The following is a 16,936-nucleotide window of genomic DNA, read 5'->3' as shown; positions in this document are numbered from 1 at the left end:
GTGATGCCATATCATGTAAGTTTTAAGATGTCAAATGACAAAAGTATCAAAGACATATTGTAGATAAGAGAGTGGTATTAAATCACAGAAAATTCAAAGATGGTTGAAACACTTTGAATAGCAGACTATTTCGGATGACCTCTTAAGTAAAGCACTGCCTTCCTATGACCTGATCATTATGCTCCACCATATCCTTGTTTAATTAATCTAGGCACTTTCAAAGTTTACTTCTTCACAAGAATGCTTTTGAATTTTTTGAAACTCTGGAATAATATGTATTCAAGTAGAAAGTTTAAAAAACACATAAGGTACAAAGGCAAACACCCCCAAATCACTTGATATCTCACTATACTCCCCCAAAATGATGAGCACCATTCTACTAGATTTTTCTATGCATATATTATGTGTGGCTGCGGGCTAACATACTTTTTTACACATCTAAGAGGTTTCAAATAAGAATTTTGCAATGTGTACAGAGAAATCATGAAAATGAAATAATGCCTGTTCAAAATCAGCATTTGGATGAATGGTAAGAGACAGAAACAACATTTTATTTTTGAGTGGCAAACAGTAACAGAAATTATTTCTCAAACCAAGTTCAAAGTATAGTAAACAAATAGGATGTAATGGTGGGGGAAAGGAAGTGGAGGCTGAATAGTACAGAGAAGGTTGTAACTGATAGAAACCTTGGACACTTAGTTTACTATTATTATTTTTGTTTGTTTTGATTGGTGTCTCATTAAAAGATGGCATGTTATAGATAAAGTGGACTTGGTGACTATTCATTTATATTCAGCTTTCTTTGTATCCCAGAAATGATGTTTAGGATTTTCTCTCCCTCTTGACTCCACTTTCTTTGCTTCTCTCCATATACATATACTTCTTAAGTCCACATAACTTTTTAATATAAACTGTAACAAAAATTACAAGTATCTAAACTCTCTTGTGACTCAAGGACTGGTAAAATAGTTTTGTGGGCTAAGTTGAGGGAGCAGACCCATCTAAAGAGAACCTTATGCCAATCTATTGTTCTGAAATCAGTAGTTTTAACATGAGTTTCATTTATGAGACTATGCTAAAGCCAGATCCCATTATCCCATCATAGCCAGGCTCAGCCTTTCCCTTTCTGCCTCTTTTCATGGAGGCTTTATGATCTAAAAAAATGTCTTGGTCCACTATTCGTGAATTCTATTAGCAGAGGCATTCTTGCACTTACGTCAAGTAATACTGCATATAAATGGAGGATAAAAGGATTACCAGATTATAAATCAAACAAGAGTTTCTGGCAATATAAATCTTGGTTATGTAGGCTCTTGTGTTAATGGAATTGCAGAATTCCATTGGCCAGTAAGAATTTAAATTCTGTGTTAGAGACCTCGCTAATTTCTCACAGGAGTCCCTCACTAAAATATACTGAAAAACAAAGAGGAAGGCTTGCAAGCAAATTTGTATCAGGTCTTGAAATTATTTTCTACGATAGTGCCAAAAATATTCCTGGCATTTGAAAATGTATTGTCAACATCCATGCTGTACAATTCTAAGACTTGTCTTGGAACTTATTTAGTCACTTTAATCACTCAAATAAATGCAGCCAAATTGTGTTAAATGCAAACCAGAAGTATATGTAACATTGAGATAAATGGGATATGTTAGCCAATGGATTAAAGTTCTGTAAGGTAGTATCTGGCTCAATCAAATGACTGAACCTCTATGTTCAGGTTAATCAACCAATTCAGTCAAATGACCATGGTAAAATTTCTGTGTTTGTGCTTATGTATTTTTTTGTATACATAAATGCAAAATTAACTGTTTTTGAGAATTAACATGGTTTAAGCAGTTGTTTGAATAATTAATAATTGACTTTATCTCTAAATGTGAATCTAATACAGATACACATGGTAGTATTCTCTTTATTAAAAGTGATATTTAATATGTAGTGGTTATATAATGGGATGGATTTTGAGATGGTGAAAACAACCTTCATATATGGTAATTGTAAAACATTCTTGTTTCTTCAAAAGAGTCTAGATATATTTTAAGACAATAAATATTCATTTATTAAACCTATATTTGTTGAGCATCAAGAATATAAGGAGTAAGCTAGGTGTGGGATTATGACACATAATAGGATATCACGTCTATGCAAAAAGCGAGGACATATTGTTAAGGAGACCCTTCAACAGGAAATGAAGCCACTTCCTTTCCATGTGAGAAATGATGGTCAGATATAATGTCTATATTTTTACCTTTTATCCAAATTCCCTGTAGGGTTAAACATGTGACACGCCATTGTCAGTTTGCACAAGGCCAGTCCCTGATATTCTTTAATTTTATTTTCTGTAGGATATTTCCCTTTATTTGTCCTCTAATATTTAATGGTAGACAAAGTGGAGGGGTCCCATCTATGGCTAACCCAGAAGTATAACACTTCTGGGTTATACTTCTGGATCTATTAGTGCATAAGAACAGTGTTGCAGATGTCAAAAATTCATCATAGGAGAAAAGTCTTGGAATACAAACTTTGCTAACTTCTTGCCTCACTACACATCTTTAAAATTTATTTAAAGCATGTTTAAATCTGGGCAGAAAGCATTTATTACTTTGGGTCCCATGATGAGTCTTGGATATAAAATGTGTTTAAAGAATGGACAATTCCTGACATAGGGTTTTCTACATTGTCTCCAGGACTCAAAAGACCATTTCTCCAAAAGTGCATCCTGGCACTGTACCACACACTAGCAAATATTAAAAATAATATAACATGACAGTGAATGGAAAAAAGTTTTACAATAGGTTTCATAATTTAAATATTTACAAAGACTTCAGAAGTACAGACCATATTTTAATAGGCTTTAGAGGCTAGTTAACATGAACCTTCAGGAATAACAAGAACATCAGGCATTTTAGATGAGGAAAGACATCGCAAGTTGAGAAAAGGGAATAGTCAATGGCATCAGGTGGGTGTCAAATTATGGCGGGCTGTAATACTGGAAGGTTCCATCATGTGGGTAGAGCAGAAAGGGACATGATGCAATTTATGATTTACAGGGCTGTCTTTGGAAACAATACGAAATGAAGAACTGAGAAACTGGATTCAGACAGAGCAACTGGGAAATTATTGCAAAAATTCACACAAAAGATGTAGAACCTGGCAGTTAGAGTGAGAATGAAAAGGAGTTAGATTCAATAATTAGTTCAACAGAGGAACTGAGAGTGATGATTTCACTATTGCTCTGTACCATCATTTGTCTGTTAATGTAGGAAGGCAAATGGCATAGGAGTTGACTGAGGTCAATATACTGATGCTGCTGCTTATTAGATGTGTAACCTTGTACAAGTTACTTAATCTTTCTAAAGTTTCAGTTTTCTTATAAAAAATGTGAAGATAATAGACCTCAATTTCATGGAATTTTGGAACTTAGCAAGCTATAATAACTTTTATATATTTCCTTCCTGCTATAAGTATCTACACCTGGACAATGGTGGCAAGAAAAATTACAGCTGTTTTTAAAGTTAGTATGGATAATTTTACTTTATCACTTTTTCGGAGAAATCACATGTTTGTGTGTATGTGTGTGTGTGTACATGTGTGTGTATATATATACATATGTACATATCTATCAATATCACATTTGAAGTCGATTGGATTCTGTAAAAAATTGGAGGAGACACATCATATATAATGGTGCTAACTGGACTCTAAGTTGGGAGTTGTCAAACTTGGCTACATATTGAGCTCATCAAGAATTTGGGAAACAAAATTTCTGGGATAAAAGCTGAGCCAATGGAATTAGAGTATCTGGAAATGGAAGACAGGAGTCATTTTTTAGAGAATCACAGGTAATTCCAGTGCACAGCTTAAATTGATGACCACTGCTCAAAGTGTTTCAGGTCAGCACTTCTCAAAATTGAATGTGCATAAAAATCACCTGGGAAACTTGTTGAAATGCAGGTTCCATAAACCTGATATGGAGTCTGAGATTCTGCATTTCTGCAAGATCTCAGTGGCTGGCTTGTCACTGATGAGTAGACCAAACTTGGAGTAGAATGGATCTTGATGATTGGATCAGAGATGCTTCTGTAGACCAGAAAAGTTTCCAGGAGCTTGGGCCAAGGGTTGTTGGATTTCAACAGCTGGTAAAGCATGGAGATTCCATTCAGTCACATGGATCAAGAAGAACAGAGGGTACATGGGGGATGCACGGAGAACAACATGACTGATACACAGTCAATGTTGAGGGAGTAGTAGAGGATAAATCTGAAACATGAAGAGAGTTTGAGAATAGAGTGAGGCCTTGAAAGCTCTGGGGAGATAACCAGGCTTTTACTTGGAAATGGTGGTCTCCCTCTAATACTAAAGAGCCTGGGCAAGAGTTCAAATGCGGCACTACTCACAATAGCAAAGACTTGGAACCAACCCAAATGTCCACCAATGATAGACTGGATTAAGAAAATGTGGCATATATACATGATGGAATACTATGCAGCCATAAAAAAGGATGGGTTCACGTTCTTTGTAGGGACATGGATGAAGCTGGAAACCATTATTCTGAGGAAACTATTCCAAGGACAGAAAACCAAACACCACACATTCTCACTCATAGGTGGAAATTGAACAATGAGAACACCTGGACATAGGGCAGGGAACATCACACACCAGGGCCTGTCATGGGGTGGGGGGATGAGGGAGGGATAGCATTAGAAGAAATACATAATGTAAATGACGAATTAATGGATGCAGCAAACCAACATGTCATATGTATACATATGCATCAAACCTGCACGTTGTGCACATGTATAATATGTGCACATAATAATATAATTAAATATATTATTATGTATATTTAATAATATTAAAGTATAATAAAGAGAAAGTATATATTTTGAAACAGTTTTAACAATTTCAATAGCAAAACATTGATTTTATATATGGTAGGCACTCTGATAAATACTTCATGCTGATTACATGGTTTTATTCTCATGACAGTACTATGGGATATGTACTATTATCCCATTTTATTGTTCATGAAACTTAAATAGGAAGAAATCAGTATCTTGCTCAAGGTCATATGGCTGATAATGAATTCAGACCGAATTAGCTCATTCTTTCATTCTTTGTCAGTTTTTCAGAGATGGTACTATTCTGGTTTAAAAAAAATCAAGTTACCAAGTTTATAATTTTATATTCATATACTGCTAAAATGGAGTTTTAGTCCAAACTGAGTAAACTATTACAAATTTATCCAAACTCAGCTAAAAAAGCAACAATATCTTGCATGCCTTAGTCTGTGAAACCATATAATTCTCAATATGTGTATGGGTTTATCCAACATGGTTTAGAAAAGGCAATTCTGAAAAATAATATCAATTTATTGATGCTGGGATTACAATACCTACTTGTGTTGGAGCAGATAGATCATAAAGAATCCTTCCTTAAATGATCAGTACATGTATACTGTTCCAGGAATGTGAAAGACCAAAAACAGAGTAAAATTTTCTAGATAATCGGATTCAACATATCTGTCCCCAAGGATCCAGAATCCAAAATTTTTGCAAGTACCCTATGTAAATATTATGGTATGCCATACAACTTGAGAAACACGAATGTAGTTCAATGAATTCTGGCAAATAGTGAGAATTTTAAGACATTTTTAGTAATAGTTATTTGAAAAACTTGATCAAGCTAATGGGACAGTAGACATTTTTACCCTGAGAACGGAGGATGATTTTACTATGTGCCATGTATAGTGATTACTATAAAGTAACTACACAAAGTGTATCCTCTATGCCTCTGAATCTCTCTGTCAGTGGCTATCCAGCAAGAGGGTAAACACTGTCACTTTCCTGTGCTGTAACAGTCCATAGACCATTCCGGCTACATATGACAAGGAAAATAATTTAAATAAAAATGTTCCCGAAAACTGCAAAACTTGCCAGCCTAAGGTATTTTCATGAAACATTTTTTTCCTCTATCAACCCAACTCTATCATTAAAATGCAATTTTGACATCCAAATATAATGTATTCAAAATGTTTTCTTGCTATTCCTCACTATCCCCTAACTTCTCTTTCAGTATACTGAACCTTAATCTAAGACTATACATTAGAAAGAGCTATCTTGAAAAGCGTCAGTAACTAAAATCTGCATGTTATTAGTTTTATTCCAAGCAAATTTATAATTGCTAGAGAAATGGGAATGAAAATGAAAGCAGTCCACAGAACACTCCCCATTTCCCAAATAAAATGTTAATATTATAAATATAAAATTGTGGAGAAACTTTCATTTATTCAAAAATGTATATCATAAGTCAAGGTGGATGATGGTCTACGAACTGAGAAGGTGTGATCCTACAATGTATTTTGCTAGTTCTAGGACAAAACAATTGTCTAAAATCCTTCCACATGAATAGTTTATGAAGAAATTCGGTAGAGTTTATGGCCCCCAAATTTGTCTATTATTCCTAACAAAAAATGTGAAGAAAGAGCTGAAGCTGAAAATTTTTACTTGTTTAATAGCAACTGTTTTTAAAATATCTAATTATTTGAAACTTGAAAAAGGCAGAGTAGAGGAAATTGTCATTAAACTGTGAGCTATATCTTTTCTCGCAACTCACAAGGCCAAATAATGTCAGACGTTAGAAACACAAAAATGAAGATAAATGGGAAATCAGTGTCTTATAGATTCTTCTCAAGATAATAAATTTAAGACATTTCTGAAATCACATCGTAGGGTTTTTAGGAAAATATCTGACAGCTAAGATGATACTTGAAAGAGAAACTAAATGAAAAATATCTCCAGAAAACAGAGAAAGACAAATATAAATTAGTGACTCAAGGGCATCATGAACTTCTTGCCTTGTGATTTTGTTCACAATAACACTTTTTTGCTGATTATTATAAGAAATAAATGTCAATGAGACAATATGGCAGAAGTTGATTCTGCTAGGTTGGTAAAAATGTGAAGGATATTTTTCCTTTGAAAAGTTGGCTGAGAGTTTACAAATATGGTTTCTGGACAGATTGAAAACAAATGAGCTTCAGTGTGAGACATTTCAAGGCATTTTTAATGCTTTTTTGATCTATCAACAATCAGGTATTTAATGTTTAACTAGCAATCGTACTCTTTATTGGGAAACAGGGATAAAATTGAGACTTTAACTTTGCTTTATTCATAAAACAATGGGAAAATCCTTGGAGTGCTATATTATATATAAAATATTTCCAACAAGGAAATTTTGGTAGGTACTTACAAATGTGTGCTATGTACTATTTGAAATAATGACAACGCATTGAGAAGACATGGCCCTAAGCAACTCGGGGAGTGGGGGCAGCTGAAGAGGAGGGCGGCATAGGAGATATTAAATCATGCTTCCCTTTGTCATTGACAATTATGTATTCGGGTTCCAAGTCAATGTTTAATATATCATCAGAGCAATGCATTATAATTCTAGTATGGCTGGCACAGCCAAAGTAACATCACTCTGATGTCATATTAGACTCTGGCAAAGAGCCACAATGAGCATGAAAGTTTAGCCATTCTGAGAAGCATTTCTAGTTTTTTTTTTTTTTCAAATAAAACATTAACATTAAGCAAACTAAAGAAACAACACATTTGAAGAAGTGGAGGTCATTTTCCAACTGTTACTTCATAGTGTACACTGGATGCATGCCAGAGAGACAGAAGGGAAAGCCCTGTCATAAAATACGTTTCAATAAATTATTAATTTTTTCATAGGCAGGCTAAAGATTTAGAAGGAAGATGGCATTTTCTAACTAGGCCATAGGCTTATTGAGATTAAAACTCTTTTTCTTTTGCCCAGCATTGCAATATGGATGAGGCTTTGCTCTAGCTTATCGTAACTGCAGTGCCCAATCGATATTTAAATCCTGAAAGATCAGCAATAATGGATGCAAACTGAACAGATCAATATTTAGCCTTTTGTAGACTGTAACTTTTATCTTAGCCCCAATTACTCCATGGCACAAGAGTTGATTTTTAATGTCTTGGGTGTTTGGAATCTCACTAATTTTAATTTTAATTTTAAATGTTAAATAATACATTGTGAGACACTTGTAGAAATAATTGTTAATAAAAATATTCAAAACATATGCTTAAATAGGTTCAATGTCTTTTCAGTACCATTTAATAATCATAAATTTCAATTGTGACATGTATATCATTTTTTTAAATTAGAGGGTATCAGATTATTTTTAAATCCATGAAAAGATATTTCCTTGTAATGTCCTTTGGCAATATTGCGTGACTACTTGAGAATGATTTGACCAGTTTATCTTTTTAGGATAAAAACTAATTACAGATCTGATATAACATTAACGTTTAAATATTATTTAATTTATTCAGGTATCACAGTATAACTAATCAAATGTGATCATTTGTCTTTGCAGTTCTAGAAAGGATCTTAAGGAAATCAAGATTCTGAAGAAAGAAATAACTTTCTCTAGAAATAGCAATTCTCATTTATCACTCAGACCATTTATTCATAAATGTGAGCTCTATTCCCAAATGCCCAAACTTATCTGATGCTAACAAAAAAAAACACTGTAACTTTTACTGCTAAGTAAATTAGAACATTTGCTATGAAGAAGTACAAAGTATTCATTCTTTTTTTTTTTTAGGACTTCTCAGTGTATGTGTGCATATTGCCTCAGAATTTAAAAAAGAGAGGAGGTGAAAATTCCACTTGATGGAAGCACATTAAGGTTGATTACGGCTTAAAAACTGACAAAACACAAAAAGCAACCACCTGAAGAATGTGAAAAGTAGATGACAACAGTAGAACTGGGAAAGACATGAAAACTTGAGGAACAACCAATATGGTCATGTTTGGTTTCATGTAGTTTTTTTTTTTCTTCTTCTTTAGCTCCCAATTGCAAGACAAATAAATCGAAATATCTTAGTAATCTCTTTCTGGCTAGCAGACCAGGGGGATAAAAAAAGCCCTCTATGAGCTGAAGAGAGTAAAGAGAATTGTTTTTCTTCTCCTGTTGTTTGTTTGTTTGTTTTTAACCTTCTAAGTCCCACACCAAATCCAGTCCTGTCACAGAACTGCAATGCAGTAGTGTAGCAGTGACACAAGTACCTAATGACATAAGAAAAAAAAAGTCATCATTCTAGATTCAGAAACGGAGAATGGGGTCCCCTTGCAGAAGATTTCCAATTTTTTCTCTATATTGTCTTTCTTTGCTTGCCCCGAAAGGTAGGCCCAGTTATATGGAACTGCACACCAGCTTGGGAGGCTAAAACACTGAGAGAATCTCATGATTTTGTCTAGATGAACCAGAACAAACCAGCTCATAGATACTGGAGTGTGTGGGAGAGATCCCAGAGAGGAGTGAGCTGAAGAAAGATACCTAAATTTGTATATGAACCAACACAAGTTCTAAGCTCATCCTAAGCTGTCCATGTACAGAACATACCCTGAAAGCAGAGCAGAAGATTTGGAAAGTGAGTTACTATATTAAACCTGTGCCCAAGTTGTAGCTCATCCTCTGAGTTGCTCAGATGAGAGGCAGATGCAAAAAATATAGTAGGCACTTTAAAAATTGAACTTACTTTAGATTCACTACCTACAAAAGGCAGTTTGACTTGTATTCTGTACATAAGTTGATTGTCTGCTAAAACTAATGAACAAAACTCAATAGCATCCACTGGATTTTAAGAAAACCCAGTTTCTCACAACATAGCTTTCCATATGTCCAAGATACAATCCAAAGTAACTCAAACTATCAAGAACCAGGGAAATATGACCAACAATCAAGAGATAGACAATCAATAGATGACAATCCTGAGATGAACCAGATGTTGGAATTACCAAAGACTTTAAAGAAGTATTATAATCATATTTTATGAAATAAACATGAGCAATTCAAATGAACAGAAAGTTGGAGAAAGAGAAACCATAAAACAGAAGCAAATGAAAATTTTAAGACAGAGAAATTTGCTCATTTTCCAATGTGTAAAATAAAATTACACATTGGAATACTATTTAGCTTGTAAAAAGCAGGAAGTTCTGTCATTAGTGACAACACGGATGAACCCAGAGTACCTTATGCTTGGTGAAATAAGCCAGGCACAGAGAGAAAAATACTGTGTAATCTTACTTATATGTGAAATCTAAAAAAAAGAACTAATAGAAGTAGAAAACAGAGTGGTGGTTACCAGAGGCTGGGGTGTGGTGGGATGGAGGAGTGGACAGGAAAAGGGTAATGTTTGTCAAAAGGTTCAAAGTTTCAGTGGAATAGGAGAAATAGGTTCCGCTGATTGATTGCATAGCATGGTGACTACAGTTAGTAATAATGTATTGTGTATTTCAAAATAGCTAAAAAATGGATTTTAAATATTCTCATCATAAAGTAATGGCAAGTATTTGAGCTGATGAATATGGTAAAAATCTGATTTTTTCATTTGATTGAAGCATCACATTTTGTTTGCCTCAATATATATATAATTATTATTTGTCAATTAAAAATAAAGAAAACTTTAAAAATAAATAATAAATCATTGGAAGGGATGAATAGCAGAACGAAGATGACAGAGGAAAAAAACAGTAAAATTAAACAATAGAAATTATCTAATCTGAACAGTATAATGAAAAAATATAGAAAATACAATGAACACAGCCTTAGAAACCAGTGGAATAATATTTAGATATCTAACATTTTTGACATTGGCTTTCCTGAAATAGTGGATAAAAGATTTTTTGCACAAAGTGTATTTAATGAAACTGTGGTTGAAAGCATCCCAAACTTGGCAAAAGGCATATATTTTTAGATAGATAGATAGATAGATAGATAGATAGATAGACAGATATAGACAGATAGATAGATATGCAAGAAGCTCAACAAATTCCAACTACAATTCTCTTAAAAGTATTTGCACACAGAGAGCTCCAAAATATAAGAAATATTAAAAACAGATAAAATTAATAGGGGAAATAGAAAAATCCACAGGTTTAAACACTCTTGTTTGTATAATTGATAGATAATTGATAGAACAAGTAGAGAATATTTGCAAGGATATAAAAAATTATAACAATACCATAAACAAATTAGAACAGAAGTTGGCAAACTATGGCTTATCAATCAAATCCAGACCACTACATTTTTGGTATGGTCTACAAGATAAGAATGTTTTTCATACTTTTAAATAGTTGCCTTTTAAACGGTTCTATAAATATCTACATAATGTCCTCAATTTTGCCTGTTGGTCTGCAAAGCCTAAAATATTTACTGCTTAATAAAAGTTTTCCAATCTCTGAATGAGAGCTTAATTGACATTTATAGAACATGCCACTTAACCACCGCTGAAAAATGTAAAAAAAAAAAAGAAAAAAACACAATATTCTTTCAAGTACTCATCGACTAGTCATTACAATGGACCATATTCTTAACCATATAACAAACCTTAAAAAATTAGTAGAATTAAAACGAAATATAATATGTTCCATGATAATATCAGCATCAATATAGAAATCAGATTAACCAAAATATACCTGAAAAATCCCCAAATGTGTTAAAATTAAACAGTACACATGTATAGTCAGTGGATATAAGAGTATGTCTCAAAGAAAAATTAAAGCATTTTTAATTACAGTATATCAAATGAAGCTAAGGCAGCATTAAGACAGACATTTATGGTAGTAAATGTTTATACCAAAATATTATAGGTCTTAAATAAAAAATAGGAGGATCCACCTTGAGAAACCGGAAAAAGAAAAGCAAATTAAACCCAAAGTAAGCCAAAAAATGCAAAGAATAAAAGTAAGAACAAAAATAATGATGTAAAAACAAAATAGAAAACATTTAATAGAAGAAATGGTATTATCTTAGTAAATATCAGGAAAATATGTAAACTACTATTGAAACTGACAAGAAAAAAGAAGACTCAAATTCATAATATTAAAAAGGAGCTATCACTATTTATGCTAAAGATATAAAAGATGAATACAAGCATGTTACACCCAAGCTTAAAAATCATTCTTAGAATAAATTTTAAAAGATTGAAATATTTGTAAACATTCCATATTCATGAATCAGAAGACTCAATTTTGTTAAGATGGTAGTACTAACCAAGTTGATCAACAGATTTAATGTAATTCCTATCAAAACCCCAGCTTTCTTCATAGAACTTGACAAGTTGATCTTAAAATTCTTATGAAAAATCAAGTCACCTAGAAAAGCCAAAATCTTGAAAAGGAAGACCAAAGTTGGATAACTTATACTTTAGAATTTTAAACTTTAGTAGAAAGCTACAGTAATCAAGATAATGTGGTAGTAGCATATACGGTAGACATATAAATCAATGAAATGAATTTGAGAGCCAGAAATTAACCTTTGCATATATGGTCAATTGATTTTGATAAGGGTATCAAGACAATTCAATGGGGAAAGTTTAGTTTTCAAAAAATTTTGTTGGGAAAACTGAATATCCACTTGCAAAAAAAAGAAAGTTGGACCCCTCTCACTCTACAAAAAAATTAACTCAAATGAATCATGTATTTAAACTTAAGAAGTAAAACTGTAAAAGTCTCAGAAAAAAATCCACCGAGTGCATGAATACACAGAACAACAGTTAATTGTATATTTTAAATGCACAACGTATCTTATGTGAATTATATAACAATAATGCACTTATATCAAAACAAAACAAAAACCTACACAGTGTCTATCGCAGCTTCCATTTGTAGTAACTAAAACCTGAAAACCCAGATACCCCTGAAATAGGGAATAAACAAACAAAAATGGAAAGAAACTTGATGTACGCAAATATATCAATTCCTAAATGCATTATACAACATCATAGAAGCCAGTATCAAAAGTCAGGATATTGTATTGCATTTATATGGCATTCTAGAAAATACAAAACTATAGAAATGGCTAATGGATGAGTGATTTCCAACGTCATGGATCAAGGGAGATTTTGACTGCAAATGTAGCATGAGGGTTTCTTTTGAGAGGTGACAAAACTATTCAAAGTCCTAATCTGGTTGGTGTATGACTTCATGCATCAGTCAAAAATTATAGTACCGTACACCCTAAAGGAGTTTATTTTACTGTAAGTAAATTTAAAAATAATTCAATTAATAATGGTAAACTTTTCTGTGCCTAATATGTGCTAGCCATTCTTAGATCCTTTAATGTTACTATTCTAGGAAACACAATATGATTTAGGTATTATCATTCTTATGTTCTTTTCACAGATGAGAAACTAGGGTTGAAAGTTTGAAAAACTTAACCCAAGTCACAAACCTAATACTTGTTGGATCAGGGGATTTGAACCCAGCCAACATGACCTTAGAAATCAAACTCTTGGCCGGGCGCAATGGCTTCCACCTGTAATCCCAGCACTTTGGGGTGGGCGGATCACGAGGTCAGGAGATCGAGACCATCCTGTCTAACACAGTGAAACCCTGTCTCTACTAAAAATACAAAAATTAGCCAGGCGTGGTGGCGGGAGCCTGTAGTCCCAGCTACTCGGGAGGCTGAGGCAGGAGAATGGCGTGAACTCGGGAGGCGGAGCTTGCAGTGAGCCGAGACTGCGCCACCACACTCAGCCTGGGCAACAGAGCGAGACTCCGTCTCAAAAAAAGAAAGAAAAGAAAGAAAGAAAGAAAGAAAGAGAGAGAGAGAGAGAGAGAGAGAGAGAGAGAGAGAAAGAAAGAAAGAAAGAAAGAAAGAAAGAAAGAAAGAAAGAAAGAAAGAAAGAAAGAAAGAAAGAAAGAAAGAAAGAAAGAAAGAAAGAAAGAAATCAAACTCTTGGCCGGGCACTGTGGCTCACTCTTGTAACCCCAGCACTTTGGGAGGCCGAGGCAGGTGGATGACCAGGTCAGAAAATCTAGACCATCCTGGTCAACATGGTGAAACCCCGTCTCTACTAAAAATACAAAAATTAGCTGAGCTTGATGGCGCATGCCTGTAGTCCCAGCTGCCCAGGAGGCTGAGGCAGGAGAATCGTTTGAACCCGGAAGACAGAGGTTGCCGTGAGCTGAGATCGCGCAACTGCACTCCAGCCTGGCTACAGAGCAAGACTCCGTCTCAAAAAAGAAAGAAAACAAAAAGAAACCAAACTCTTAAGCTTTGTACATAATGCATGCATTTCTATACACTATATTTTTTCATACATGTGCAAAAATGGATTAGAATAATTATTGCTAAACAAATGGAAACTATAAAATCAACAATAAAATTTGTGGTTTTGATAAGTCATTTAAAGAGGCTAGAAAAGAACTTAAGTGACCTGAAGTGACTGGATTGTGTCTGAGTGCCTCACTGTCCAAGAAGCTGACCTAGATGTCAGGGAAGAATGAGTATCTATTGATGTGGTGCCAAGGTAACAGGTAACTTCTGCTTCTTTTTGTTCTTACCTCATGACATGAATTTTGTGAAAGTGTTCAAATTGTAAGTATATGTTTGTGTGTACTCTGCATTGTTTGTGAATATTTTTAAGATTACCTCCTAAATTTCCCAGAAAATGTATTTTTTTCTTAATTCATAAATATTTCATCTCATAACCTAAACAGTCAAAAGTTCTCCAAAATAATTAAACTGGCACATATGCTAGCTTTTCATCTCAGGTGTTTTGACAAACACATAACACTAAAGTTGTATATATTACACAATTATCTTAACTGATGAACACCAGTGTGTCTTTGAGTTGGCCCACCAGTAGTTTGATTAGAAATAAAGTTTCTAATAACTAACATTAATGTCTAAAGTCATTCAGGAGAAAATATATCTGATTTCTTCTTCCTTTAGACAACACTGAATAAGACTTATTTTAATTGTTCATTTATCTGAACCCCTTGACTCCAATATAATTTGGTATTTAAACTGATTAGACATTTATTATATTTTAATCTCACATTGAAGAGTTCAGAACTTATTAGTGTCCAAAGGTGGGGAGAGAAAGATTTAAAAAAAAACAAACTTTGGAATTGGCTGTTATTAAGATAAGTGTCTCATCTATATTATTTACCCTCTCACAATTTCAGTCTGATATAATTCTGATAAAAAACTATCAATATCACATTTTTGGAGACAAACTATATGAAATTCAACAAATGTTCATGGGAAAGTCTAATGTGTGTTTTTTTCCACCAAATAAAGTCATTTGGACTTTGTCAGTAATCTATTTTTTTTGTCTTTGGGTCTACATTCCATCTTTAATTAATTTCAACAACCTTCTTTCTGTGCCAATTAATAGATCATCGACATGTAGAAGTGAAGTTCAGTAACTGTTGGCTGTTTTAAATATGAGAGATGATGCATTTTAAGGAGATAAATAAAAATCATCAGTAAATCATTTTGGATTTTTCAGCACTTTGTGGCATAGAAACAGCACACCATTTTCATCCAGTGAAAGAAGTTTATGCTTCATTTATTTGTTTTATCATTAGGTTTCATTGTTTGTAATGATTTTTTACTCCCAAATCCAATTTTTGTTAACATTTCCTCATTCTTTTTGTGGCTATTTGAAATTTGTTCAGCAATGCAACCACCAAATATATCACTGATCCAATGGAATATCAATGTTCAAATTTCTTAAAATATAAACATATTCATTAACATAAGAAGCATATGGACTATCAAACTGGAGTTTGTCTTTATATAAATAAATATTATCTTTTCTCTTTTTGTGGTTACTGAAACCACATGGTATGCACCCATCGAACTGAATGTATTTTCTTTTCCCCTTCCTCAACATATCCAAACCTTGTATCACCACATTGTATTTTGTGTTTACTCCATAAGCTCTCAGCACAGTGAAGACAATAGGCAAACACAAGCAATTAAGAAAGAAAAAAAAAAATCCAATCACCAGTATGCCTGAGACAAAAGGAAGTTGTAAAGTACATTTTTTTAATAATGATCAACTCCTGTACAACATCTCTGTTCCCTTAACTCAATAATGAACGACATTTATACTCAATTACTCATTATGATTTTCCATTGGAGTAATTCACATTAGTGTTACTAAAAGACACTCTTCTCCATATACTCCCAGAGCTATGTGGTAAGAGCATATCACAAATCTTTCTGTCCATTAATTACTCCTTTTGTAGCATAAGTTGAAAATTTTTGAAACTTGAGAATATTTCATTCCACAAACCACAACTGTCATTAAGTAGAATAAATGGAAACCAAAAAAACAAGTGTTTCGAATTTTTTGAATATGTCTGAGAATCTGGTTCTTAATATGCTTGTCAGTTTCTTATAATTTTCTGGACCTTAATAACTTGAAGTTCATATGCCAGTGAGAATATTAGTAACATGAAGAAATGTTAAATGTTGTAAGATAATTGAATATATGGTGCCTCTTTTGTGTCAGAGCATCGTATTCCTCATGATTATTCTGATTACTAATATAATTGACTTATGTAATTATTCTGTAGCATATAAAAAGTCAGAATTCTGCACCATATATGCTTTTTCTTTAATTGTTGGAAAGAAATATACTATAAGTTCAAGTTTCAACTTGCCCTCAAGTTTGGTAGCTGTTACATATTATTGTCACTTTGAGGAGCAGTTTGGGATATAATTTACTATTACCTTACACAGGATTCTTTAAGGGCATAAAAGGTTTGAGGGACTGCTAAGGCGTCTTCCTGGAAACTCAGAAACTTTCTGTCTCTCTCTTTGAAACAAAATCCTTTATCACATTTTTTCCAAATTAATTATGAAAGCTAAAAATGAAATCTTACTTTTGTCCCCCACATTAATCCTAACTAGATCAAAGGTTTTTTTGTTCATATTAATGGGAGCATAGCACTAGTGAGATTTAATTTCAAACTTTTGTAATTATAGCTAAAATTAAATTTTACCATAGATGAATTGTCCATGTCTGTAGATGAAAGCAGACTAGGAGGATTAGCAACTGGACCTCCAGTATAAGTTATGTTATCTTTGGTAATTAATTA

This window comes from Pan paniscus, chromosome 13 (genome assembly GCF_029289425.2).
Source record: "Pan paniscus chromosome 13, NHGRI_mPanPan1-v2.0_pri, whole genome shotgun sequence".
Lineage (NCBI taxonomy): Eukaryota > Metazoa > Chordata > Mammalia > Primates > Hominidae > Pan > Pan paniscus.
The sequence above is the reverse complement of the archived record's forward strand: the minus strand, read 5'-3'. Positions refer to the sequence as shown.